This window comes from Amia ocellicauda, chromosome 2, assembly GCF_036373705.1.
Source record: "Amia ocellicauda isolate fAmiCal2 chromosome 2, fAmiCal2.hap1, whole genome shotgun sequence".
Classification (NCBI taxonomy): domain Eukaryota; kingdom Metazoa; phylum Chordata; class Actinopteri; order Amiiformes; family Amiidae; genus Amia; species Amia ocellicauda.
The window spans coordinates 55,865,160-55,893,101 of NC_089851.1; the positions used below are offsets into that span (position 1 = coordinate 55,865,160).

General features: G+C 46.1%; 3 non-coding genes and 1 pseudogene across 3 annotated transcripts; all 4 read right to left on the minus strand.

Annotated features, from left to right (window-relative positions):
• Positions 1–682: 682 nt before the first annotated feature.
• LOC136713373 (uncharacterized) lies at positions 683–801 on the minus strand (annotated as a pseudogene).
• A 17,597-nt stretch (positions 802–18,398) lies between these two features.
• Positions 18,399–18,487, minus strand: trnay-gua (transfer RNA tyrosine (anticodon GUA)). The gene is given in 2 exon segments: positions 18,399–18,434; positions 18,451–18,487. It is a non-coding gene; the product is annotated as a tRNA-Tyr (tRNA).
• Positions 18,488–20,656: 2,169 nt separating this feature from the next.
• trnak-uuu (transfer RNA lysine (anticodon UUU)) lies at positions 20,657–20,729 on the minus strand. Its single transcript has one exon. It is a non-coding gene; the product is annotated as a tRNA-Lys (tRNA).
• Positions 20,730–20,964: 235 nt separating this feature from the next.
• trnay-gua (transfer RNA tyrosine (anticodon GUA)) lies at positions 20,965–21,053 on the minus strand. The gene is given in 2 exon segments: positions 20,965–21,000; positions 21,017–21,053. It is a non-coding gene; the product is annotated as a tRNA-Tyr (tRNA).
• Between the last annotated feature and the right edge of the window lie 6,889 nt (positions 21,054–27,942).

The window sequence follows — 27,942 nt, forward strand, 5'->3', positions numbered from 1 at the left end:
CTCTTCCTTTTCGGCAACAATTGCAAGCATGTTCCTGACTGACCCCCTTGATGTACCACACCACTCTCAGCTGCCATCCATAGATTCACAGTGGCAGTACATGGGCTTTTTGCGACACCCCAAACATGATGGGGCAGTGCAGCGTCGAACAGAATGGCCCTGTACCCCACAATCAAAGCAAATAAAGGAAGGGCAATTCTTCATCAAGTGGTCAGGGGACAAACAGAGGGAGCAAATTTTATGCTGGTTATTATGCAGAACCCGGAAGTGTCTAAGTCCCTCAGCAGTCATGAACTTGGCACTATAGGGAAGGGATGAAACATATAAAACAAATACAAAATAAATAAAACTACAATTTCGAAGTGTTTTCCACAAAGAGAGCAGTGTGCCGAAACACACTGCCTCCTCTCACAAACTCGCCAAACCGGTCCGGTCACTCCCACAATCAAGGCGCATTCAGGACGGTGTGGCCGCAAGCCAAGAGGCCTGGCTGCATGATGTCTCTTAAAGGCAGGTGGGTATTGACGCAACCTGCAGCAAAAAAAAAAAAAATGGACGGAACAATGTCAGTACAGGAAAGGGTGTTGAAAGTAGCCGGGTAGGTGTAGAACACTTCATTTATATCTCCTCCAGACAGAAAGAGTAATAAGAGCTATGATGAAGTTACCCAGGAGACATAAAAAGCTTGCAGCACCTGGTATTTCAAGGAGGTCTCCCATCCAAGTACCGACCAGGCGCTGCCCTGTTGAGCTTCCGAGATCGGACGAGATCGGGCGCGTTCAGGACGGTGTGGCCGTAAGCCAAGAGCCCTGGCTGCATGATGTCTCTTAAAGGCAGACTAGGTTTTGGCTTGTGCGGGGCGCGATATAAGGCCGCTATACAAGTGATAGCTCATAGAGGATCTTTCATTATGGGTCATGAAGGTGGAAGAGGGAGGATTCTATGTAACGCTGCCTAGTAACGCGTCCCTCGACATTTATCCTAACAACACCATTTCTAGTTTTACGGTCAAATTTGTAAAACCTATAGAACTACAGGGTACCTGGGAGGTGGGGTTGTCAGAATACAGTATCCCCACACTTGGGCTGTAGTACGTGATGGAGACTCTGTCTTTTCAATTTTGGACATCGGAATTAACAAATAGTGGACTTTCGTATTAAAAACGGCTATTATGAAAATATTGAAAAATTATTAGAAGAGATGAACAAACAGATCTCTGTAGGGAAACAACCTGTCAGATTACATTACAGTTCGATTAAAAATAAAGTTTACATGGAGGCCGCGCCTACGATAAGATTTAAAACCAGCGGTAACCTAGGCCGGATTTTAGGGTTTTACGCCAACAATGAGGATGAATTTAAGGATATAATAGCTCCATACCCCGCGGATATCCGCGCAGGATTTTACACCCTTTATGTCTACACGGACATCATTTCACACCATTAGGGCCTGGAGGTAATAAAACCCTTTGAAGCGGGTGAGAGCCGAAATCCCGAAATAGAGCTATGAACCCAGGCCAACCGGCGATTCCAAAAGATGGCATGGATTGACATCAGGCATAAATCGAGCCTCCTCCAATAGGAGACTGGGGGCTGAAACTGAAATCCAATCTCACAAACTCAAGAACCAATCACCTATGATCTATCAGGCATAAAAAGTAAAGCACAGCACTTCTTCTCTCTCTCTCTCTCTCTCACCTGAACCGGTAACTCGCTGCCTCAACTCAACTCTTTTGCCAGAACCGGAACCCGAAACCAACCAAGTCTTTGCTGGCAACAGAAGAGTTTAACTGGGAGAAGGAGATTGAGCTGTATGAAGAATTCTTTTAAAGGACTTTATTTAGTAAAGTACTTTAGAAACTGCGCATGCCCGCCTATACCCATCTGATCAGTGGAGTTTTACAGCTGGACAATCGACTGCAATACGAAAGTGTTCAGTCATTTAAATAGCTATTGAGTCTTAAGAAACTTGACCCTTGGAAACGAACAGGGCCCTGCTTTCCTCAAAGATTTTGTCTTCAAGTAACTACGGTGGAAAATCCTACTTACAAAGAAGACATCCTGTGCACAAACTTGGAGCCTTCAAACCAGTGGAAAATCTGTTTGGAAAAGACTCTATTTTCGCGAAACCCCAACTTCCAGGTGGATCAACTGAGTGGAAGTTATTGGACAAAGCCGAACCAGACTGCCTTCCAGTTTTGAGTCCAGAGCCCTAACCACTACTCCATCTACATACATTACCCTGAATGCCTACAGCTTCCAATTTGAGGATCAGTCTTTGGTGTGGAACCTTATCAAAAGCTTTTTTGAAATCTAAATATATCATATCATATGCTTTCACCTGATCTACAGCTGCAACTGCATTTTCAAAAAATTCTAATAAATTAGTAAGTCATGATCTGCCTCATCTAAACCCATGTCGACTATCTCCAAGAATATGGTTTTCATTAAGATGCTCCTCTATTTTCTGTCTAATCATTTTTTCCAACATTTGCAGTGGTGCAGTGGATTGGTATGAAATTCGCTGTCTTCCAGTCAGTTGGCACATCCCCTGTTCTAAGTGTCATTTGGAATATTTGAGTTAGCGGCCTATAAATAATTTCCCTAATTTCTTTAAGTACCATTGGAAATATCCCATCTGGCCCAGGTGATTTGTTTGTTTTTAATTCTGCTAGTCCCTTTAGTACCTCCTCCTCATTTATCCTGATCTCTTGTTCAAAAGTTTCACCCACAAAGATTCTGTTCCGTTACTGGGATGTAATTTGAGTTCTTCTGCCTCAATGTCATTTTTCACGTATACAGTGAGGGAAAAAAGTATTTGATCCCCTGCTGATTTTGTACGTTTGCTCACTGTTATGACCCCAAGTGGCTGATGTAAGGGGATAAGAGGAACATAACATAAAACACACAAATGCAGTAGTGGGAGAGTGAAGGGAGTGCAAAAACCAACACAATATCAATAAGATATATATATATATATATATAAGAAGGGTTTATTTACAATGGGGAGGGGAGTATGTACAAGTATGTACAGTATACAAAAACACGTGATGATAATGGTACAAATAATGAACAAATATACAGAGGAAAACACCCTGGGCGGTGTCGGCTAACACTGAAACAAAACAAAACCTATCTAAGCTAGTCTAAAAGAGTAAACCACTACCTGACTTGTAGGATGACCCTAACTAGCTACACTAACTAAACTATCTAAACCTAACAACTAGTACAGAGGGGTGATCACCGCCCCTACCTAAATACCTAATGTGCTAGACAACATACATCCCTACGTGTAACCGTGTAAACCCATGGGTATCTCACCTATCTACCCGTTCTCCCCTGAACAGAGCACAATACAGAATACAATGTAAACGGAAACAAAACAGAGAAGAAACAGTGGATATTTACACAAGGAAAAACAATCAATCACAAAGGTATTTTAAACAAACAGACAGGGTAGCAACATGAAATGGCATTGCAATCGGTAGTCTCTCGTAATGGAGGAATGACGGGGTATTTAAGCAGTAGTTGGAGACATCTGATTGGACAGGAACAGCACGGAACAGCGGGGTTGAGTGACGGGGACGAGAGCCAATCACAGCGGGACACCTGCGTACAATAGGGATAGGAGGAGAACAGACACAGAGCACACGCACGTAACGATCAGTGTATACAACAATCGGCAGAGCACTGGAACCAATATAAACTTCAAATAACTGCAATGCTAATAATAATGCTAATTCTTCCTGCTTGATTGTGGAGTAATTGACTTTGCACTTATTGAATTTCTGTGAGAAATAACACACAGGGTGATCAACACCATCACCACCCCCCTGTAACAGGACAGCAGCCGCACCTCGAGCACTCGCATCCACCTCCAACTTGAAAGGACGTCCAAAGTCAGGGGCAGCGAGAACAGGAGTACTGCACAGGAGTGCTTTAGCCTGCTCAAAAACATCCTGGCATTCATCGGACCAAACAAATGCAGACGAGGGACTAAGGAGACTGGTGAGTGGAGCGACTACCGCAGAAAAGTTTCTACAAAAACTACGATAGTAGCCCGCCATGCCTAGAAAACGCTGCAACTCGCACCGGGTCGTGGGCATGGGGAAGGAGACAATAGCAGATACCTTGGCGTCCAGTGGACGCACCTGACCGTGGCCAACCTGTTTGCCAAGGTAGGAAACCGTAGCTTTTCCAAATTCACATTTAGCCAGGTTGAGTGTTAATGACGCCTGTGCGAAACGCTCAAATACAGCTCGTAACGTCATGATATGAGACGACCAGTCGGATGAATAAACAACTAAGTCATCCAGATATGCATCACAGTGTGGAACGTCAGACAAGATTAAATTCACCAAATGCTGAAAAGTGGCAGGAGCGTTGCGCATGCCGAAGGGCATGACAGAGTACTGCAGAAAGTTATCTGGGGTCACGAGGGGTTAATGGTACTTGCCAGTAACCTTTCAGGAGATCCAGCTTACTGACAAAGATGGCGGAGCCAACCTTATCTATGCAATCATCTAATCTTGGTAACGGGAATGAATCTGGGACAGTCACAGCATTCACCTTCCGGTAATCCGTACAAAATTGGTAGGTACCGTTGGGTTTAGGGACCAAAATACAAGGGGAACTCCAGGGACTAGAACTCGGCGTAGCAAGGCCATTTTCTAGCAGATATGCTACCTCCTGTTTCATGATGTCCCTTTTGGTAGAATTAATGTGATAGGCATGTTGTTTAATAGGAGCAGCATTTCCCACGTTTAAATTGTGTTCCAAAACTGTAGTGCGAGTGGGGACATCACCGAAAAGACAGGGGAAATCCTGGATTAATTCCATAATGTCCTCTCTTTGTTCACTAGGTAGATGGGCTAATTGGGAAGGGAAAACCAGCAACATTTCAGAATTAAGCAACCGAGCTCACTGCTGAGGAGTGTTTCGCAATACCAAGCCATCCTCATCACCAAAACTAACCTCCATAGTGTCAACCACAGAGGCTGGGACAGCAGAGCAGACATCGGGCTCTGCAATCTTCTCTGACGACTTTACTGGAGGGGTCAGTCTCGAGTGATATAACTTTAACATGTTAATGTGGCACACTCGAGACTGGCGTCTGCGGTCGGGAGTTCGAATCACATAATCAGTGTCACTTAACTTTTTATCAACCAGGTATGGACCTGAAAACCGGGCAGAGAGGGAGGACCCTGGAATATGCAACAAAACCAGAACCTGGTCACCTGGCTGTAGAGAACGTGTGACCAGGTTCTGGTTTTGTTGCCTCCGCATCCGCACCCGTATTGGCGGCCTCCGCGCTGCCCACACTCTCCTTCAGACCGGGCACGGGCCGCACTGCCGGGGCCGCCGTGCGCATCACCGGGGTGACTGGGGCAGGGGCAGGATCAGGGACACGGGCAGGATCAGGCAACACCGGAGGCACAACGAGCACTTGTCCTTCCACCAACTTATCCATGACGATCTGTCTAAGCTGAGCTTTAACAATGTTCCTCGAAACTGTGAAACAGAAGTGATCCGCTAAAGCATATAAATCAGCCTTGCGACACACATCAAGCTGATCCAGAGACGGGACACTCAGAAAAGTACTTAAATCAAAACTGGCCATAATTGTGACAAAATACACCACAAAAACCAATACCAATAATATAAACACACCACCTGCACAGCACAACACCCACACAAACACTACCACTATTTGCATGCAACTACGGGAAAGAATATAACTCCCGGACGAGCCCCCAATTATGTTACGACCCCAAGTGGCTGATGTAAGGGGATAAGAGGAACCCACCTGCACACAACAAAGAAAAAAGAAATGACAAAGAAATGATAAGTCTATAATTTTAATGGTAGGTGTATTTTAACAGTGAGAGACAGAATAACAACAAAAAAATCCAGAAAAACGCATTTCAAAAAAGTTATACATTGATTTGCATGTTAATGAGGGAAATAAGTATTTGACCCCTTCGACTTAGTACGTGGTGGCAAAACCCTTGTTGGCAATCACAGAGGTCAGACGTTTCTTGTAGTTGGCCATCAGGTTTGCACACATCTCAGGAGGGATTTTGTCCCAATCCTCTTTGCAGATCCTCTCCAAGTCATTAAGGTTTCGAGGCTGACGTTTGGCAACTCGAACCTTCAGCTCCCTCCACAGATTGTCTATGGGATTAAGGTCTGGAGACTGGCTAGGCCACGCCAGGACCTTAATGTGCTTCTTCTTGAACCACTCCTTTGTTGCCTTGGCTGTGTGTTTTGGGTCAATGTCATGCTGGAATACCCATCCATGACCCATTTCCAATGCCCTGGCTGAGGGAAGGAGGTTCTCACCCAAGATTTGACGTTACATGGCCCCGTCCATCGTCCCTTTGATGCGGTGCAGTTGTCCTGTCCCCTTATCAGAAAAACACCCCCAAAGCATAATGTTTCCACCTCCATGTTTGACGGTGGGGGATGGTTTTCTTGGGGTCATTCCTCCTCCTCCAAACACGGCGAGTTGAGTTGATGCCAAAGCGCTCGATTTTGGTCTCATCTGACCACAACACTTTCACCCAGTTCTCTTCTGAATCATTCAGATGTTCATTGGGAAACTTCAGACGGGCCTGTACATGTGCTTTCTTGAGCAGGGGGACCTTGCAGGTGCTGCAGGATTTCAGTCCTTCACGGTATAGTGTGTTACCAATTGTTTTCTAGGTGACTATGGTTATTCCTCACCGTTCTCATGATCATTGAAACTCCACGAGGTGAGATCTTGCATGGAGCCCCAGACCGAGGGACACTGACAGTTATTTTGTGTTTCTTCCATTTGCGAATAATTGCACCAACCGTTGTCACCTTCTCACCAAGCTGCTTGGCGATGGTCTTTTAGCCCATTCCAGCCTTGTGTAGGTCTACAATCTTGTCCCTGACATCCTTGGACAGCTCTTTGGTCTTGGCCATGGTGGAGAGTTTGGAATCTGATTAATTGATTGCTTGGTTTCAACCCCGTAATAACTGGGTGCTGGGTAGGGTCCTCTATAATTCTGTGTTTCGACCATGTTAAAAAAGTGGCCGCTCAATTTCATGGGTAGGAAGTTGAACGAGTCTATGTACCAAAACTTAGCAAATTGAGGACCAAAAAACATTGGTCAAAATGGTTTAATAGAGGTATGCAAAAAAATATCAAGAGAAAAACAATGTTGTATAGCACATACAAAAGGGACGGAGATTAAACAAAATACATAGAATATGTTGAGCTGCAAGGAGACCTTAAGAAAGGGGTCAGGAAAGCAAATAGGGAAATAGAAAGAAACATAGCTCTTGGAACTAAAACTAATGCAAAGAGCTTTTCAATACTGCCACAGCAAGAGGTCAATAAAGTAGGAAGTGAAACAGATAAAGGGCAAAAATTGAAGTATCTTGGAAAATGAACAAGATGTGGCAAATGTTCTAAATGAGTTTTTCACAGAGATTTTTACAAAGGAAAAAAACAGATAACATGCCACAGGTTAACAACCAGTCCAGTCAAATCCTAAGAGAGATTAGGGTAAAGGATGAGGAGGTACTAAAGGGACTTGCAGAATTAAAAACAAACAAATCACCTGGGCCAGATGGTATATTTCCAACAGTACTTAAAGAAATTAGGGAAATTATTTATAGGCCTCTAACTCAAATATTCCAAATGACACTTCAAACAGGGGATGTGCCAACTGACTGGAAGACAGCAAACGTCATACCAATCCACAAGAAAGGGGACAAAACTGAGCCAGGAAATTACAGACCAATCAGTCTCACCTGCATCACCTGTAAAATATTGGAAAAAATGATTACACAGAAAATAGAGGAGCATCTTAATGAAAACCATATTCTTGGAGATAGTCAACATGGGTTTAGACGAGGCAGATCATGTTATACTAATTTATTAGAATTTTTTGAACATGCAACTGCAGCTGTGGATCATGTGAAAGCATATGATATGATATACTTAGATTTTCAAAAAGCATTTGATAAGGTTCCATACCAAAGACTGAGCCTCAAATTGGAAGCTGTAGGCATTCAGGGTAATGTAAGTAGATGGATTATGAACTGGTTGATGTATAGGAAGCAGAGGGTGTCGATTAGAGGAGTTGCTTCTAACTGGAGTGAGGTTGTTAGTGGAGTTCCACGGTGATCAGTACTAGGGCCTGTGCTTTTTCTAATCTATATTAATGATCTGGACTCTGGGATAGTTAGCAAACTTGTCAAATTTGCAGATGATACTAAAATAGGTGGCTCAGCAGATACAATCTCGGCAGCACAGGCTATTCAAAGGGACTTAGATAATATTCAGTTGTGGGCCGACACCTGGCAAATGAAATTCAATGTGGACAAGTGCAAGGTAATACATACAGGTAACAAAAATGTCCACTATAATTACTCTATGGGAGGAATAGAAGTAATGCATGAGAAAGACCTAGGAGTCTATGTGGACTCCTCACTTTCTCCATCCAAGCAATCTGTGGAAGCAATAAAAAAGGCAAACAGAATGTTAGGGTATATTGTCAAAAGTGTAGAATTGAGAACAAGGGCAGTAATGTTGAGACTGTACAATGCACTAGTTAGAGCTCATCTGGAATACTGTGTACAGTTCTGGGCTCCACACTTCAAGAAAGATATCGCTGCTATAGAGGCAATTCAGAGGAAAGCAAGGAGGCCCCAAGGCATTCAAGACACTTCTTCACACAGAGAGGCGTCACAATCTGAACAAACTCCCCAGCAATGTGGTAGAAGATGAAAGTTTGGGAATATTCAAAAACAGACTGGATAGGATCCTTGGATCACTTAGTTATTAATGGACACCAAATGAGCATGATGGGTCGAATGGCCTCCTCTCGTTTGTAAACTTTCTTATGTTCTTATACATTGTAACGAGTTGAGGGGGCGGGTCTTCGATCACCGCTATGTGCCTGCCCTAATGCTCTCTTTTGCCATAGACAGGACCATGGACAGCAGAGCCAGACACTCCATGGATCAGGACCATGGACAGCCCAATGGAAAAACACTGGCGAGGCAGCAGAACAGCCGCACCTGCCTTTGATTACAAATCACCCAGACTGCAAGCAGGTGTGGCTGATCAGTACAGACTATTTAAACTCACACTGTGGTTTCTTCTTTGTCTTAGAAGTGGGGGGGGGTGGACGGAAAGACAAGGAGGGTGAACAGAGGAGCAAAAGAAAGGACAAAGTAACTGGATTGGAAACTAGATGACAAGTTGGACTGGCTGAGGACCTTGAAAGGCGTTTGGATTGTTTTGGAAGACTACGACCCTGGTGAAGACCCCTGAAACCCTTTTTGACCACGAGACTACCTAACCCCTCAAGACTGTTTAGTTTGTCTGTCTTTGTTTTGTTAACCCTGGGAAACAGCTTAGCTTTCCAAGGCTAGTCAGGGATTTTGTTTTTGTGTAGCAGACCATTCCTGCTACAGAAAGTGCTCTGTACAAAGAGCTAGGTTTTTGTTTTCAAGTTTCAATATCCACGACAGAACTAAAATAAACCAACAGCGTGGGCTTTATTATCCTCTTCCTTGGTTTGTCTTGTGTTTTGACATTTATTCCCCGCCTAAAATCATTTGGCTGCAGTAACCCAACCCCGCACCTCGTTACAGTGGTGAAGAATGCAGACAGGTTCAGATTTCACAACATAGAACCAGAAAGGAGAACATGGACGATCTGCTGAAACAACTTGTTACTGCCAATCAGGCTCAACAGGAGACCAACCGCCTCCTGTTGGAAGAACAACAAAGATGTCAGCAGAAGATGGAGCTGGACATGCAGATGATGTCTGCTGAACTAGCTGTTGCCAAGGTCAACTTCCAAGCAGCCTCAGTCCCCATCGTTGCTACACGATCCCTCCAAAAAAATAACTCTGGCTGATGACGTGGAAGCCTTCCTGAAGACGTTCGAGCGGACGGCTGAGCGTGAAGGCTGGACGGAGGACAAGTGGGCTGGAATCCTTGCACCGTTCCTCTGTGGGGAAGCACAAAAAGCCTGCTCCGACTTGGAGGCTGCTGATGCCAATGACTATAAGAAATTAAAGAGAAATTCTTGCTCGGATAGGGGTCACCCCAGCGTTACGGGCTCAGCGGTTTCATGCTTGGACATTTCAAACTGAGCAAGCACCTCGATTGCAAATGTTTGACCACTTGGCCAAGAAATGGTTAGAACCGGCTAGCCTCAACCTGGGGGCTATGGTGGAACGAACCGTGGTGGACCGGTTCATTAGGGGACTGCCTTTTGAACTCAAAAAAATAATCCGCCAGTGCAGCCCTACCACAGCTGATACGGTTGTGGACTTGGTGGAGCGATGTCACACCTCAAACGAACTGTTGAAGCCAGAGGATTGAGAAACCTGGGGAGAAGAAGAACCCCAGCCCCCGCCCCTAAACTGGATGACCAGGAGCGATCACCAGCGCCAGGGAAGCAACACCCACCCAGAACCCCAGGGGACTAGTGGACAGAGATGGACGGGAATGTTTCATCTGTGGGGACAAAGGACATGTATCATGGAACTGCCCCAAGAGAGAGGAACCCATGCAGGTGGGCATGGCCTCCACCAAACCCGGTCATGTGAAATCCACCCATGGGAGTTCCAGTAATGAACCTCCCCGTCTCAGCCCGGTCAACATAGGGGGCCGCAGAGTTGATGCCCTGCTGGATTCAGGTAGCATGGTCACCTTGGTGATCCCTGACATCATGCCCAAAACCCAGAGGAAGCGGCTTGCTCCTATTTCAATCACCTGCATACATGGGGACATGAAAAGATACCCCTTTGCCCAAATGAGGATCTACACACCGAAAGGACGATGCGTGATTTCCACCAGATCTGACCCAGTACTGTGGGAGATTTGGGACTGCCCAGATGGAAGACCTTACCCTTCAAAACGCCCGGCGGAATGTGCAGGTAATAAATGGGACGGCTGTGGACCCCACCCGACCACTTTCATATCCTCATTTCGCCATGCGCCCTAACCTGTTGTATCAAATGACAAAGAAAAATAATGTTGTCTATGCACAGCTCCTTGTACCCACCCCTTTCAGGCACACTGTTCTGAATCTCTCCCATAGCCACCTGCTTGGGGGACACCTGGGAAGAGCGAAAACCCTGGAGAGGCTGCTGCAAAGATTCTTTTGGCCAGAGGTATATGCTGAGGTTATACGTTACTGTCAAAGCTGTCCAGAATGCCAGCGTACGGCCCCCATGCCATCGTTCCGCAACCCTCTCATACCAATTCCGGTAATAGGCATGCCTTTTGAGAGAATAGGCATGGATTTAATTGGACCTTTACCCAAGTCGGCCAAAGGTTTCCAGCACATCCTGGTGGTAGTGGACTATGCCAAAAGGTACTCTGAGGCCATGCCTTTGCGTATGCCACCACAAAAAATATAGCCCAAGAGCTAATCCAAATGGTTTCCAGAGTCGGGCTGCCCAAAGAAATTTTGGTACACCGTTCATGTCCAAGGTAATGAAAGATGTGTGCCATCTTCTCCGAATTAAGTCTTCACACTTCTGTTTACCATCAACAGACGGACGGGCTAGTGGAGCGGTTTAACAAAACGTTAAAAAGCATGCTGAGGAGGACGATGGAAAGGGATGGGCGTAACTGGGATCAACTGCTCCCTTTTCTCATATTCACCATCTGGGAAGTACCCCAATCTTCCACAGGTTTTTCACCTTTTGAGCTTTTTTTTTCCCACAGATCGCGAGGCCTCCTCAACATCACAAAAGAAAACTGGGAACAGCAACCCTGCCCAGGGAAGGTCGCTATCACAGAGGAGGTAAGGAAAATGCTTGAGCTTGGTGTCAGATGGCCTCTACCAAGCGGCTCGTGTCCGGCCACTGGGCTGGCCCGGTGTTCTCGCCCACCATGCACCTGCAACCAGGTAAGAGATCTGTGTTAGGAAGCATCCTTCACACCTCATAGTCACTACTTACAGGCACATACTCGTATTCATCTGCTTCTCAGCAGTGATTTAAAATGTGTCTTTATATCACACCTCTTCAAGCTGTCCACTCCCGGAGCGACTGAAGACCTCCTCCCAGCTTTGAAGCGCCCCTGAGTCAGCCTGTCCTTGTGACGGGACGGGTACAAGAGGCGCTGCTTGTCTCCCTCGGGGAGCTGCTGCCACAGGTGTACCAGCTCCGCCACCTGGCGATTGGTCAGGAATGCCTGGGCTCTCAGGTCCACCAGACAGCTGGCCAACTGCTGGACGTGCTGGAGCCCAGGAACGCCATCAGGGCCGCACGATTCCTGAAACAACAGGATACAGACGACAGTCAGTTACAGGACCATGTTCTGGCAATAGCTATCATTCCAGGGTTTTGTGCACTACAATGTAAGAGACGAGCTGAGCGCCATCACTGCCTCCTCACCTCGGGATTAGCAACGGGGGGGCGTCTCCTGCAGCGCAGGGGGGCTCCATCTCGGGAGACGGGGGCAGTCGGGCCATTGACCGCGCAGGAGACAGGGGCAGTCGGGCCGTTGACCGCACAGGAGACGGGGGCAGTCGGGCAGGAGACGGGGCGAAGGGGTTGGAGATGGTGGGGTCATCGTCTTCCTCAAAGCCCTCGTCGTCACTCTCCTTCCTGTCTGAGTCTTGGCCAGCTGCCTCATCCGGGACGTTGGGGTCGCTGTGCACACGTTGGAGCTCTTTCCCTGTCTGTGAGTACAGGTACTTGATCCCAATGAGCTCCCCTTCAACACAATCATAACAGAAGCATGGGTTCACCGCTTTTATTATTTTCATAACACTGCTAAAGAGCACCTTACAAATCAACCCCCCACACTGACACGCTCACTGACGCGTGTACACGCCTGACTTCACGAACCCCTCCGACAGGTCCCTGGCCAGCACCTTCTGGCTCAGGGTGCCCAGGGCGTTCTGTACTGCACTGTAGGAGCACAGAAGCTTGCCAGCATCCTCCATGGCCGCCACTGCACGGTCCGCGTTCCACCTCACCAGGCCCTCCAGCAGAAATGCCAGGAAGTGCACATCGCTGGCACTGGTGCCTGAGCAGAGCAGGAGGAAACAGAAACACACACTTCAATACAGTTCAAAATATACTCTTCACAAAGCCATAGTATATAAATATACACGTACTGTAACAATTACAGAAAAAAAAAACTAGTCTACTGATCCACTGGGTTCAAAAAGCATAATAGAATCTGGCGTCTTTATTTGCGGTGCAGCTGGCACTAACCTGGGATGAAAAGGTCCAGGTGGAGGTGGAAAGACTCCAAGGAGATCGATCCACGGGCGCAGCGGTATACTGGCAGCAGCACACCCCCCTTCCGCAGCTGCCCTGTCTGGGTATACAGCTGCACCCCCTCGGGGTCCTGAATGCAGGCGAGGTGGGTGTCCAGCCCCCTCCTGCTGTCAAAAATGTCCAGCAGCTCCTGGATGAGCCGCTCCGTATCCTGTGCCCCCCGGCCACCTTCGACCGTCCAGCCACAGAGCAGCAGTCCCAGTCCACATACAGGATCTGAGGGGGAGCCTCTCCGGCCAAGCGGTACCACTCCACCAGCCCAGCAGCCATGGGCTGCAGCCCCTCACCCTCTCCGCATGTTAGCACCGAGTTCAGGACCTGCCCGAACTCATTGCCGACGTTGGTGGCCCACGCTGCCGTGCCAGTAGCTGCTCCTGCGAGCTTCCTGGTCAACTGAAAAATGTATGAGACACATTAAGTTATTAGGTCTTTAATTGTAATGCGTTCAGCTGAGCGGCACCACGATGCACCAAGTGGCCGCTGAGACAGCAGCACAAAAAATCTGACTGACGATACTCACCTTCTTTGTCGAGTCCAGTTTTAAAATGGACCCGAACACAGACGTGACCTGGGCCTTTACCTCGGCCAGCTGCTCCAGCACGTCGAGGTCATACACTGCCAGCAGCCACTTGGGTCCAGGCACCGGTGGCATGGGTGGCGGTGGCCGGAAGCTCGGGACTACAGGTGCAGAGGTCACAAAGGGCTCACAGTCTGCGAGGTACCGCAGGGTTTTTACGCTGCCACGCCTCGCTGTGCTGCTCCTGCAGCTGTTTGCACAGCCGGGTGGCGCTGTTCCCCAGGGTGTGCTCCCTCATGAGACTCAGCACCGTGTAGTCGCAGGACAGCCTGCCCAAGACACAGCAGTACAGCAGTTAGAGTTCAGGAAACATTTCAGCAGAGAGGGAGGGGGGGAGGGAAAGCACAGATGCTGTGTGGTGAATTGTCTCCATACGGGTAGGTGAGGATGGCCGGGAACTGGCTCCGATGAGCCACATCCAGCTGCTGCAGCACATCTCCGGACCAGCCTGCATACTTCTTTGAGCCTGTGTCCCTCACACTGGGGCTGGATGCAGGTGAGCTTCACAGCCCAAATGCGGTAGGGCATCCACAGGAACAGCGGCCGAGCGAAGTGCAGGCTGGGAGAGGCCGGGGGCTGCCGATACACCGGGCAGGGCTAGGGAGGGAACAACCACAGACGCAGGTCCGAGGTCAGCTCCAGCTTCCCAAACCTGCTCCTAGTGAACAGGGCCTTGGAGACCCACTGCAGCTGCTCAGCGGGCAGCGTCTGCTTCCAGCCCTCAGGAAGCAGGACCTGCAGAAACACAGGGACAGACAGACAGACAGACAGACAGACAGTGACAGGAGTTGCCAGGACACTACGGATACTGCACCCAGATTTAACAAACACACAAAGACACACTCACACACACACACACACACACACACACCACTCTTACCCCCACCAGGCTGCTCCGCTGAACCGAGCGGTGTCGGCTGCTGAGCTGAGCTAGCCATGGCCGCTGCCCCCGGCTCCTGCACTGAAGACACTAGAGATAAAACGGGAGATTCAAAATCTCGCAACAACAGAGATGTAACTAATGGTGAAATTATCCAAATCTATGTTAATTCCAAGGTGACTAGGTCTATGAAGCCTTATCATTCAATCAACCATGTTACTGTGCCACTACATCATATCACACCATGCCACTACATCACGCCATGCCACTACACTATATCACAGCGTGCCACTCCACATGCACAGCACACACGGTGAGGATGCAACGCATAGCAAACATGCAGCTCAGCGCATAAAGCCAGGGGTCACAGATACTTGGGGGTGTCGAGGCAGGGCAGACGAGGTGACTGTAAAGCGATATGTAGCCAAAGCACCGTGTGGACCCCGGGTCCATCTCACTTACCTTACACTGGGAGATCCATCCATCTTAAGCTAACAAAATACAACAATACAAGTTAGTTTGTGCCAAATGGCAAGAACTCCATCTTGAACCTGAAATGAATGACATTTAGACATGTATTGAAATAGGCTGATATTTGTAACAGCTGCGTGAAGACTTACGCGGGGGGGCCATGTCCTCCACAGCTGCCAGCAGCTCAGCGTCAGTGAGTGCATCGTTGCTGAAGGCCAGTGACGGGCGCTCCTTCCTGGACACCGTTGGAAGGAGGAGTAAACGTGCGCTGTAACGGTGGGCATTTGGTACAGGGGTCATGGTAACTGGTGTATTTTGTTTTTGAAATCACAAAATGTGTGCGATTATCGTGTGTTTGCCGTCGGTCTGTTTTAAGTGTGAACTTTAAATTGTGTGATAGCCCTGGTATAACTGTTTACCTAATTGCTGCCTTAATAAACTACATTTAATTCTAATTGCTCAAATCACACACTTCCACAAAATGAACCTTTTGCCACTGGAGCTCTGGACTTGGTGGCAGACGAGGAGAAGGTGGGAGTCGACTGCGAGGCACTCGTCCTGGGAGGCTGGCAGGGTGCAGGCACCGAGGGTGTGGGCTGGGAGGAGGCAGGCTGTGCTGCTGGCTTCTGGGCCTGTGACTCCCTGTCCCGCCGCAGGATGTATGCCAGGAATTTGGCCATCTGCGTTCCGGGCTGGGGAGTCTGCCTCCTTATCCATCTCACATACCTGTAATAAACCCAGGTTCTCTGTCTAACTACAACTACACTGACTATACAACTGCAGGCCAGGGTGCTCTTAATTCCCTGAAACATACATAAACTAGAGTAGGCAATAGTTATTAGAATAGATTAATACACACCCTCTCCTCTCCTTGTCTGTGGCCTCGTAGAGCTCCTGCCAGGTCTGGCCCTTGTGGGCCCCGAAGCCCACCACCTGCTGGTCCTCCCGGCCACTCTGGGACGCCATGGCGCGGGTGGCATTCCTGGCCCTCCGGTCACCCACAGCGATGGTGACTTTTGGGAAGCCACAGGCGTAGCTGGCCAGCGCGTCCTTGTTGGCCATGTACACCGTGTCAGACATGTCCATCTCCCGCTCCTTCTGATGAGCGGCCACGAGAGACACGGCGTACCCACCGTCGTTCTCCAGGATCCACTTGAATGTCTGACCCCGGTACCTGCCAAACTGCAGGGTACTCTGGCTGAGTACCAGTTTGGCATTCCCGGGGTCACCCCCCTGAGACAGGATGCGGGCCACAGCATCCTTCCGGACCTCACGAGGTGTGAGGGGGACAAATGGATCGCTGGAGGACTTGGTGGCAGACGCGACGCTTTTAGCTTCAGTTGTGGCTTGCAGGACCAGCAGGGAGCTGAACTGTGGGGTGGCCTTCATGTTCCTGTACAGCAGGTACAAATAGTCAGGAAGTCACTGACAAACAATATTGAATAAGGAGATCATTACAATTAGTATGTTTTATTATTATTATGAATAGTAATAATAATAGTAATAATAATAATAATAATAATAATAATAATAATAATATTAAAAAATAACAATACTTTCAATTAAATGACAACAAATAATACAAGATATGTTATAATTCATCATATACCTTGTATCACTGCTACAATTATTCGTATTATGATTCGTACTAGTACTATTATCATCATCCTCATTATTATTTCTATTATTATGATGATGATGATGTGACGCAGTGAAACGCTACACGATTTTTTCTGTTTTATGTTTCAATGCAGCACATACTACTACTACTACTACTACTACTACTACTAAATAGTATTTTAATACCATTATTAATACTATTATGATGATGATGTGACACAATGACTAATAATAATAATAATAATAATAATAATATCGTCTCCGGCTTCCCCACGACCCTCACCAGGATAAGCAGTTTCGAAAATGAATGGATGGATGGATGGATGGATGGATGGAATAATAATAATAATAATAATAATAATAATAATAATAATCATTATTATTAATACTATTCTTATTCTTATCATTATGTGACGCAGTGAAACACTATACGTTTCTTTGACTTTTTTACGGTTCAAAACACTTCTCTCTCAACAGTATAGAAGACACATACCATACACAAAACACCAGGGTTATTATCAAATGTATAAAAAGCATGAAATAACACCGCAAACACAGCAGGTCATATAAACAGATCGTATTAACACATTAATCGACAGACCGATTGATCAATTAAGAAAATGCTTACTTACGTGGATCGATAGCAAAAAAATAAAATAATAGGAAGGAAGGAAGGAAGGAAGGAAAGAAGGAGGGAGGGAGGGAGGGATGGAGGGAGGCATAGATAGAAAAATAGATCGATAGATAAAGATAAAGCTAGATTGATAGAATATATATATAGATAGAGACAGAGAGAGAGATATTGATGTCTGTCTGTATGTCTGTCTGTAAGTCTCAAAGATTCTTTTCACTCCCTAGGCAACGTCTGACAAAACACGTATTTACTATTAGAAGTCCACCCGCAAAGCCCGCCTCTCCGGGTCATGTAGCCAACCAGCTGAAAGAAAACACATTGAGTGGCGTGGGAAATCGGGGGTTGTTCCAGCGGCAATTGTAAGCAATCCATGCAGGCTGAGGCTGCCAATTTCAGTGGAATTTTAGAAAAAGCAGGCGTTCCCATTGGTTACATTTTAGTATGTCGATACAGAGCACATTCAGCCTATCTGGGCGCAAGGATGACACGCAAATTCTTGAAGCGTTCCATATTTTGGTCAGGTTCTCCGCAGCGCGCCGGTTCCCCTTGGCATCGCGGACATCTGGTGCTTGCGTCGCGGGCGGTTTGTCGCACTGCGGCAGCTCTCCCTCTCGCACTCCTGCGTCGCAGCGGATCTATCGACCCCTTTCGATGCGGGCGAATTTTCCCGCCGTTTCTTCCTTTTTTTTTGGGGGGGGGGGGGAGGCGTGCAGACGACCGATTGTCATTTCTCACTACTTCTTTCTTAGCAGACACCCTGGGCTCAGGGTGAAAAGGGTCACATGCATATGAGATGTTTGGGCAATGCGAGTTCTCGACTACAAATCCGAATTTCCGGGGTTTTCTCCTTGTCCTCATGCAATTCCAATGGCTTGACATTTGGGAGATCGTCCAATACCAACGTCAAACCATAAGCACGGCTTCCTTCGAGCCGGAATTGAACCAGCGACCTAAGGATGCCCGCTGCCTGAAACCTACAGTCCTCCGCTCTACCAACTGAGCTATCGAAGGGAAGCCTCTCACCACCTTCCCCTGGCAGTCTCAGTGGCCGTGCAAATGCAAGAAGCACCGTGGCTTGGCTCAGTGGTTTTCAACCCGTGTGCCTTGAGGACTACCCAATTGTGTCTTGAGATTTTTATCCCCTCAAAAATATTATGTCATTTCGTTAGGTCAACTTCATGAATCTTGTATCAAATCAAACTTATTCAAATTTGTGAAAATGTTACATTTATACATCACCTGTAGAAAGCGTTTCATAACTGAAATGTTGTGTTTGCCGGACTGAACGCACACCTACACTGAGTTGCAGTGCTATCAGTGGTACTGAAAGGCAATTGATGAAAGGGACAGATGGTGAATTCCTTTATATCTTGCACTCTGCTTGTCCTTTTTCTAAGTTGGACTGGTGAACGAAATCTATTTTATCAATATTATTCAATGTGTTTGTTCTTGCCCTTTTGGTAGGCTTATTTTTTTGATACTGTAACGGAGATGGAGAAGCAGCACCGCCCCTCTCGATTAATATGCGGCCATCTCCGTAGGGGCTGCTGGGAGATAAGAGAAAGGACTGTAAAGAGTGAATTAAGGGCCTGTTCATTGTTATGTATTGATTGTGTACTGTACCGTTGTGTACTGTTGTTGGATGTCTCCTGTTCCTCTAAGTCTCATTTGGCTTTGGTTTCCCCCCTCTTTGATGAATAATCGGGCTCTAAATAGCCCCGGCATTTCTCCTGCAGTTCTTCGTTCTTTCCACTGCTAGCGCTGCCTTTGTGAAGGCGGATGGTGCTTGTGAGAAGTCAACAGCGTGTCCACCGAAAAGGGTGTCTGACTCCTGGTTTTGGATCCGGAAGGGTTGATAACAAACCGAAACGATTACAATATGATACCGCCTAGATTAACTGTGGATATGTATTGTGATCGTGCTCGGCTCAGGTGTGCGTTCAGTCCGAACACAAAACATTTCGGTCGCGAAACGTCTAATCAAATCGAATGAAACGGCGGGGATAGCATGTTTGATCTGTGTGCTATTGTTTTTCAACAATTGTAATGCCCTTTGTAACGTTTAACCACATCGTTGAAAAGAGCTTGTTATAGGATACTGTGAACTCATGTTTGATCCGTGTGCTATTGTTTTTCAACAATTGTAATGCCCTTTGTAACATTTAACCACTTCGTTGAATAGAGCTTGTTATAGGATATTGTGAACTCATGTTTGATCCGTGTGCTATTGTTTTTCAACAATTATAATGGCCTTTGAAACGTTTAACCACTTCGATGAATAGAGCTTGTTATAGGATATTGTGAACTGAACCTATTTCGCTGTGAATTTATATTTACTGCGAATAGTTTATTGTGTCTCGTCTTAGTCTGTCTGCAGTAAATAAATGATTTGTATCAAGTAATTATTTAGTTTGTCTGTCTACTTTTTTACCTAACCACTAAAGGTCACTCCTTGCACTTCACACATTTGCCCTTTTAATTACTCCCTTACTGACATACTTTAAAATGCAATGTGCAATGTGTCATAATAGTTTTAGCACCCTGTTGCCATTCAGGTGAGACAATACCTAGTAAATCCTTATTTTTTTTCATGTTGGGGCGCCGCGAAGGTTTTTGGTCTCAGCAAAGTGTGCGGTGGCATTACAACGCTTGGGAACCACTGGCTTGGCTTGTTGGGCATCCAGGTATGCACTGAGATTACGATCGGCACGATGATTGTCAATCTCAGGAGAATTGTGTTTCTTTACTGATCACGTTCTCTGTCGCTTTTTACACAGTTCTTACAAGTGGCACATTGGGGATGAGGAGCAGGGCATGCTGATACGCATAGCTGTGGACTTCTGCATGGCATGTGGCCACAGGTCATTCCAAGTATTTCAAGACGCCAGCAAATGTGTGGACACATTGTGTAGGCCCAACCCTCACAGATTGTGCCAAGTCAAGTAGGGATGCATGTTGTCCTGTTCTAAAGTGACACGTCGTCAACAGCAAAAACATCTCTCACAGTTCCTGGCTTGACTTGACTCTGGAAGACAACACTTGCCCAGGCTGGATATTTGCCGAAAGAAGCAAAGAGGACAGGACACCTTGCCTAGCCGCAACTGCGTATCTCATTGTCACCAGGAAGGCCGTCCAGGATTTTCACCGCCATGGCCCTCGGTCAACAAGGTCTCAAAACAGCGCCAGAACAGGGACTTGAACCCTGGACCCTCAGATTAAAAGTCTGATGCTCTACCTGCTGAGCTACCCGGGCTTCAGAGAAGCGCTTAACAATGTGTTGGCTTCATGATTGTTCCAGACCGCTTTCTGGTCGGTTTAGAAAACTGGGCTCACGGTGAAAAGGGTGACATGCATATGAGATGTTTGGGCAATGCGAGTTCTCGACTACAAATACAAATTTCCGGGGTTTTCTCCTTGTCCTCATGCAATTGCAATGACTTAACATTTGGGAGCTCGTCCAATACCGACGTCAAACCATAAGCACGGCTTCCTTCGAGCCGGAATTGAACCAGCGACCTAAGGATGCCCGCTGCCTGAAACCTACAGTCCTCCGCTCTACCAACTGAGCTATCGAAGGGAAGGCTCTCACCATCTTCCCCTGGCAGTCTCAGTGGCCGTGCAAAGCCATGACGCACCGTGGCTTGGCTCAGTGGTTTTCAACCCGTGTGCCTTGAGGACTACCCAATTGTGTCTTGAGATTTTTATCCCCTCAAAAATATTATGTCATTTCGTTAGGTCAACTTCATAAATCTTGTGTCAAATCAAACTTATTCAAATTTGTGAAAATGTTACATTTATACATCACCTGTAGAAAGCGTTTCATAACTGAAATGTTGTGTTTGCCGGACTGAACGCACAACTACACTGAGTTGCAGTGCTATCAGTGGTACTGAAAGGCAATTGATGAAAGGGACAGATGGTGAATTCCTTTTAATCTTGCACTCTGCTTGTCCTTTTTCTAAGTTGGACTGGTGAACGAAATCTATTTTATCAATATTATTCAATGTGTTTGTTCTTGCCCTTTTGGTAGGCTTATTTTTTTGATACTGTAACGGAGATGGAGAAGCAGCACCGCCCCTCTCGATTAATATGCGGCCATCTCCGTAGGGGCTGCTGGGAGATAAGAGAAAGGACTGTAAAGAGTGAATTAAGGGCCTGTTCATTGTTATGTATTGATTGTGTACTGTACCATTGTGTACTGTTGTTGGATGTCTCCTGTTCCAATAAGTCTCATTTGGCTTTGGTTTCCCCCCTCTTTGATGAATAATCGGGCTCTAAAAAGCCCCGGCGTTCCTCCTGCAGTTCTTCGTTCTTTCCACTGCTAGCGCTGCCTTTGTGAAGGCGGATGGTGCTTGTGAGAAGTCAACAGAGTGTCCACCGAAAAGGGTGTCTGACTCCTGGTTTTGGATCCGGAAGGGTTGATAACAAACCGAAACGATTACAATATGATACTGCTTAGATTAACTGTGGATATGTATTGTGATCGTGCTCGGCTCAGGTGTGCGTTCAGTCCGAACACAAAACATTTCGGTCGCGAAACGTCTAATCAAATCGAATAAAACGGCGGGGATAGCATGTTTGATCCGTGTGCTATTGTTTTTCAACAATTGTAATGCCCTTTGTAACGTTTAACCACTTCGTTGAATAGAGCTTGTTATAGGATATTGTGAACTCATGTTTGATCCGTGTGCTATTGTTTTTCAACAATTGTAATGCCCTTTGTAACGTATAACCACTTCGTTGAATAGAGCTTGTTATAGGATATTGTGAACTGAACCTATTTCGCTGTGGATTTATTTTTACTGCGAATAGTTTATTGTGTCTGGTCTTGGTCTGTCTGCACTAAATAAATGATTTGTATCAAGTAATTATTTAATTTGTCTGTCTACTTTTTTACCTAACCACTAAAGGTCACTCCTTGCACTTTACACATTTGCCCTTTTAATTACTCCCTTACTGACATACTTTAACATGCAATGTGCAATGTGCGATAATAGTTTTAGCACCCTGTTGCCATTCAGGTGAGACAATACCTAGTAAATCCTTATTTTTTTTCATGTTGGTGCGCCATGAAGGTTTTTGGTCTCAGCAAAGTGTGCGGTGGCATTACAACGCTTGGGAACCACTGGCTTGGCTTGTTGGGCATCCAGGTATGCAATGAGATTACGATCGGCACGATGATTGTCGTTCTCAGGAGAATTGTGTTTCTTTGCTGATCACGTTCTCTTTCGCTTTTTACACAGTTCTTACAAGTGGCACATTGGGGATGAGGAGCAGGGCATGCTGACACGCATAGCTGTGGACTTCTGCATGGCATGGGGCCACAGGTCATTAGGGTTAGGGTTAGGGTTAGGGTTAGGTTTAAAAAAATAGGTTATTGAGGTTGTCAGGTGAATCAAACCTTTGGTTCCTCTGACATCCTCAAGTGCACTGGCACTGACAGGTGTTGAGGCTATTGTTGTGTCCTTAAAAGATGCATCCGAAAGTATTCGTTCTATAGTCTGTTTTGTTAAGGTAATTCAGTGGGATGAGATGTGGTGTAATTGAATGATGTGAAGTTTGTATGTACAAGAATACGTCTTAAAAGTAAGGGGAATGTATGGAATTGGGATTAAAATTTAATTATAGAGTCTGGAAGTCTATTACCTAGGTTTTTAAGGGAGTCTGGGTTTTGTTTTGGGGGGAAATAAGTTATGGGGAATAAATTTAAGGATAAGTTGTGAAATTGATTATTGAGGATAGGATTGAGGGATACATTTGAATAATGGTTAGGTTTAGGGATTGGGTTTAGAGGTTGGTTTGAGTGCCTAGTTAAATTATGGGCTAATTATATTTTAGGGTTAGGGTTAGGGGTTAGGGGTTAGGGTTAGGGTTAGGATCACGGACCACTGTCAATCAGGTGCTTGCCTTGCCGTCCATCCATCCATCCATCTATCTATCTATCTATCTATGACTCTCGATATCTAACTCTCTTGCTTGCTATCGCTCCCCCAATGGTCAGTAGCATAGTAGCATAACAGCAGATCACGGACCACTGTCAATCAGATGCTTGCCTTGCCGTCCATCCATCTATCTATCTATCTATCTATGACTCTTGATATCTAACTCTCTTGCTTGCTATCGCTCCCCCAATGGTCAGTAGCATAGTAGCATAACAGCAGATCACGGACCACTGTCAATCAGATGCTTGCCTTGCCATCCATCCATCCATCCATCTATCTATGACTCTCGATATCTAACTCTCTTGCTTGCTATCGCTCCCCCAATGGTCAGTAGCATTGTAGCATAACAGCTGATCACGGACCACTGTCAATCAGATGCTTGCCTTGCCGTCCATCCATCCATCCATCTATCTATGACTCTCGATATCTAACTCTCTTGCTTGCTATCGCTCCCCCAATGGTCAGTAGCATAGTAGCATAACAAAAGATCACGGACCACTGTCAATCAGATGCTTGCCTTGCCGTCCATCCATCCATCTATCTATCTATGACTCTTGATATCTAACTCTCTTGCTTGCTATCGCTCCCCCAATGGTCAGTAGCATAACAGCAGATCACGGACCACTGTCAATCAGATGCTTGCCTTGCCGTCCATCCATCTATCTATCTATCTATCTATGACTCTCGATATCTAACTCTCTTGCTTGCTATCGCTCCCCCAATGGTCAGTAGCATTGTAGCATAACAGCTGATCACGGACCACTGTCAATCAGATGCTTGCCTTGCCGTCCATCCATCCATCCATCTATCTATGACTCTCGATATCTAACTCACTTGCTTGCTATCGCTCCCCCAATGGTCAGTAGCATAGTACCATAACAAAAGATCACGGACCACTGTCAATCAGATGCTTGCCTTGCCGTCCATCCATCCATCTATCTATCTATGACTCTTGATATCTAACTCTCTTGCTTGCTATCGCTCCCCCAATGGTCAGTAGCATAGTAGCATAACAGCAGATCACGGACCACTGTCAATCAGATGTTTGCCTTGCCGTCCATCCATCCATCTATCTATCTATCTATCTATCTATCTATGACTCTCGATATCTAACTCTCTTGCTTGCTATCGCTCCCCCAATGGTCAGTAGCTAGTAGCATAACAGCAGATCAAGAACCACTGTCAATCAGATGCTTGCCTTGCCGTCCATCCATCCATCTATCTATCTATCTATCTATGACTCTTGATATCTAACTCTCTTGCTTGCTATTGCTCCCCCAATGGTCAGTAGCATAACAGCAGATCACGGACCACTGTCAATCAGATGCTTGCCTTGCCGTCCATCCATCCATCCATCTATCTATCTATGACTCTTGATATCTAACTCTCTTGCTTGCTTTCGCTCACCCAATGGTCAGTAGCATAGTAGCATAACAGCAGATCACGGACCACTGTCAATCAGATGCTTGCCTTGCCGTCCATCCATCCATCTATCTATCTATATATCTATGACTCTCTATATCTAACTCTCTTGCTTGCTATCGCTCCCCCAATGGTCAGTAGCATTGTAGCATAACAGCAGATCACAGACCACTGTCAATCAGATGCTTGCCTTGCCGTCCATAGATCCATCCATCCATCTATCTATCTATGTATCTATGTCTCTCGATATCTAACTCTCTTGCTTGCTATCGCTCCCCCAATGGTCAGTAGCATAGTAGCATAAGAGCAGATCACGGACCACTGTCAATCAGATGCTTGCCTTGCCGTCCATCCATCTATCTATCTATCTATCTATGACTCTTGATATCTAACTCTCTTGCTTGCTATTGCTCCCCCAATGGTCAGTAGCATAGTAGCATAACAGCAGATCACGGACCACTGTCAATCAGATGCTTGCCTTGCCGTCCATCCATCCATCCATCTATTTATCTATGACTCTTGATATCTAACTCTCTTGCTTGCTATCTCTCCCCAATGGTCAGAAGCATAGTAGCATAAAAGCAGATCACGGACCACTGTCAATCAGATGCTTGCCTTGCCGTCCATCCATCCATCTATCTATCTATCTATCTATCTATCCATCTATCTATCTATCTATCTATGACTCTCGATATCTAACTCTCTTGCTTGCTATCGCTCCCCCAATGGTCAGTAGCATTGTAGCATAACAGCTGATCACGGACCATTGTCAATCAGATGCTTGCCTTGCCGTCCATCCATCCATCTATCTATCTATCTATCTATCTATGACTCTCGATATCTAACTCTCTTGCTTGCTATCGCTCCCCCAATGGTCAGTAGCTAGTAGCATAACAGCAGATCAAGAACCACTGTCAATCAGATGCTTGCCTTGCCGTCCATCCATCCATCTATCTATCTATCTATCTATGACTCTTGATATCTAACTCTCTTGCTTGCTATTGCTCCCCCAATGGTCAGTAGCATAACAGCAGATCACGGACCACTGTCAATCAGATGCTTGCCTTGCCGTCCATCCATCCATCCATCTATCTATCTATGACTCTTGATATCTAACTCTCTTGCTTGCTTTCGCTCACCCAATGGTCAGTAGCATAGTAGCATAACAGCAGATCACGGACCACTGTCAATCAGATGCTTGCCTTGCCGTCCATCCATCCATCTATCTATCTATATATCTATGACTCTCGATATCTAACTCTCTTGCTTGCTATCGCTCCCCCAATGGTCAGTAGCATTGTAGCATAACAGCAGATCACAGACCACTGTCAATCAGATGCTTGCCTTGCCGTCCATCCATCCATCCATCCATCTATCTATCTATGTATCTATGTCTCTCGATATCTAACTCTCTTGCTTGCTATCACTCCCCCAATGGTCAGTAGCATAGTAGCATAAGAGCAGATCACGGACCACTGTCAATCAGATGCTTGCCTTGCCGTCCATCCATCTATCTATCTATCTATCTATGACTCTTGATATCTAACTCTCTTGCTTGCTATTGCTCCCCCAATGGTCAGTAGCATAGTAGCATAACAGCTGATCACGGACCACTGTCAATCAGATGCTTGCCTTGCCGTCCATCCATCTATCTATCTATCTATCTATGACTCTTGATATCTAACTCTCTTGCTTGCTATTGCTCCCCCGATGGTCAGTAGCATAGTAGCATAACAGCAGATCACGGACCACTGTCAATCAGATGCTTGCCTTGCCGTCCATCCATCCATCCATCTATTTATCTATGACTCTTGATATCTAACTCTCTTGCTTGCTATCGCTCCCCAATGGTCAGAAGCATAGTAGCATAAAAGCAGATCACGGACCACTGTCAATCAGATGCTTGCCTTGCCGTCCATCCATCCATCTATCTATCTATCTATCTATCTATCCATCTATCTATCTATCTATCTATGACTCTTGATATCTAACTCTCTTGCTTGCTATCGCTCCCCCAATGGTCAGTAGCATAGTAGCATAACAGCAGATCACGGACCACTGTCAATCAGATGCTTGCCTTGCCGTCCATCCATCCATCTATCTATTTATCTATCTATGACTCTCGATATCTAACTCTCTTGCTTGCTATCGCTCACCCAATGGTCAGTAGCATAGTAGCATTACAGCAGATCAAGAACCACTGTCAATCAGACGCTTGCCTTGCCGTCCATCCATCCATCTATCTATCTATCTATCTATGACTCTCGATATCTAACTCTCTTGCTTGCTATCGCTCCCCCAATGGTCAGTAGCATAACAGCAGATCACGGACCACTGTCAATCAGATGCTTGCCTTGCCGTCCATCCATCCATCCATCTATCTATCTATGACTCTTGATATCTAACTCTCTTGCTTGCTATCGCTCCCCCAATGGTCAGTAGCATAGTAGCATAAAAGCAGATTACAGACCACTGTCAATCAGATGCTTGCCTTGCCGTCCATCCATCCATCCATCTATCTGTCTATCTATGACTCTTGATATCTAACTCTCTTGCTTGCTATCGCTCCCCCAATGGTTAGTAGCATTGTAGCATAACAGCAGATCATGGACCACTGTCAATCAGATGCTTGCCTTGCCGTCCATCCATCCATCTATCTATCTATCTATCTATGACTCTTGATATCTAACTCTCTTGCTTGCTATTGCTCCCCCAATGGTCAGTAGCATAACAGCAGATCACGGACCACTGTCAATCAGATGCTTGCCTTGCCGTCCATCCATCCATCCATCTATCTATCTATGACTCTTGATATCTAACTCTCTTGCTTGCTTTCGCTCACCCAATGGTCAGTAGCATAGTAGCATAACAGCAGATCACGGACCACTGTCAATCAGATGCTTGCCTTGCCGTCCATCCATCCATCTATCTATCTATATATCTATGACTCTCGATATCTAACTCTCTTGCTTGCTATCGCTCCCCCAATGGTCAGTAGCATTGTAGCATAACAGCAGATCACAGACCACTGTCAATCAGATGCTTGCCTTGCCGTCCATCCATCCATCCATCCATCTATCTATCTATGTATCTATGTCTCTC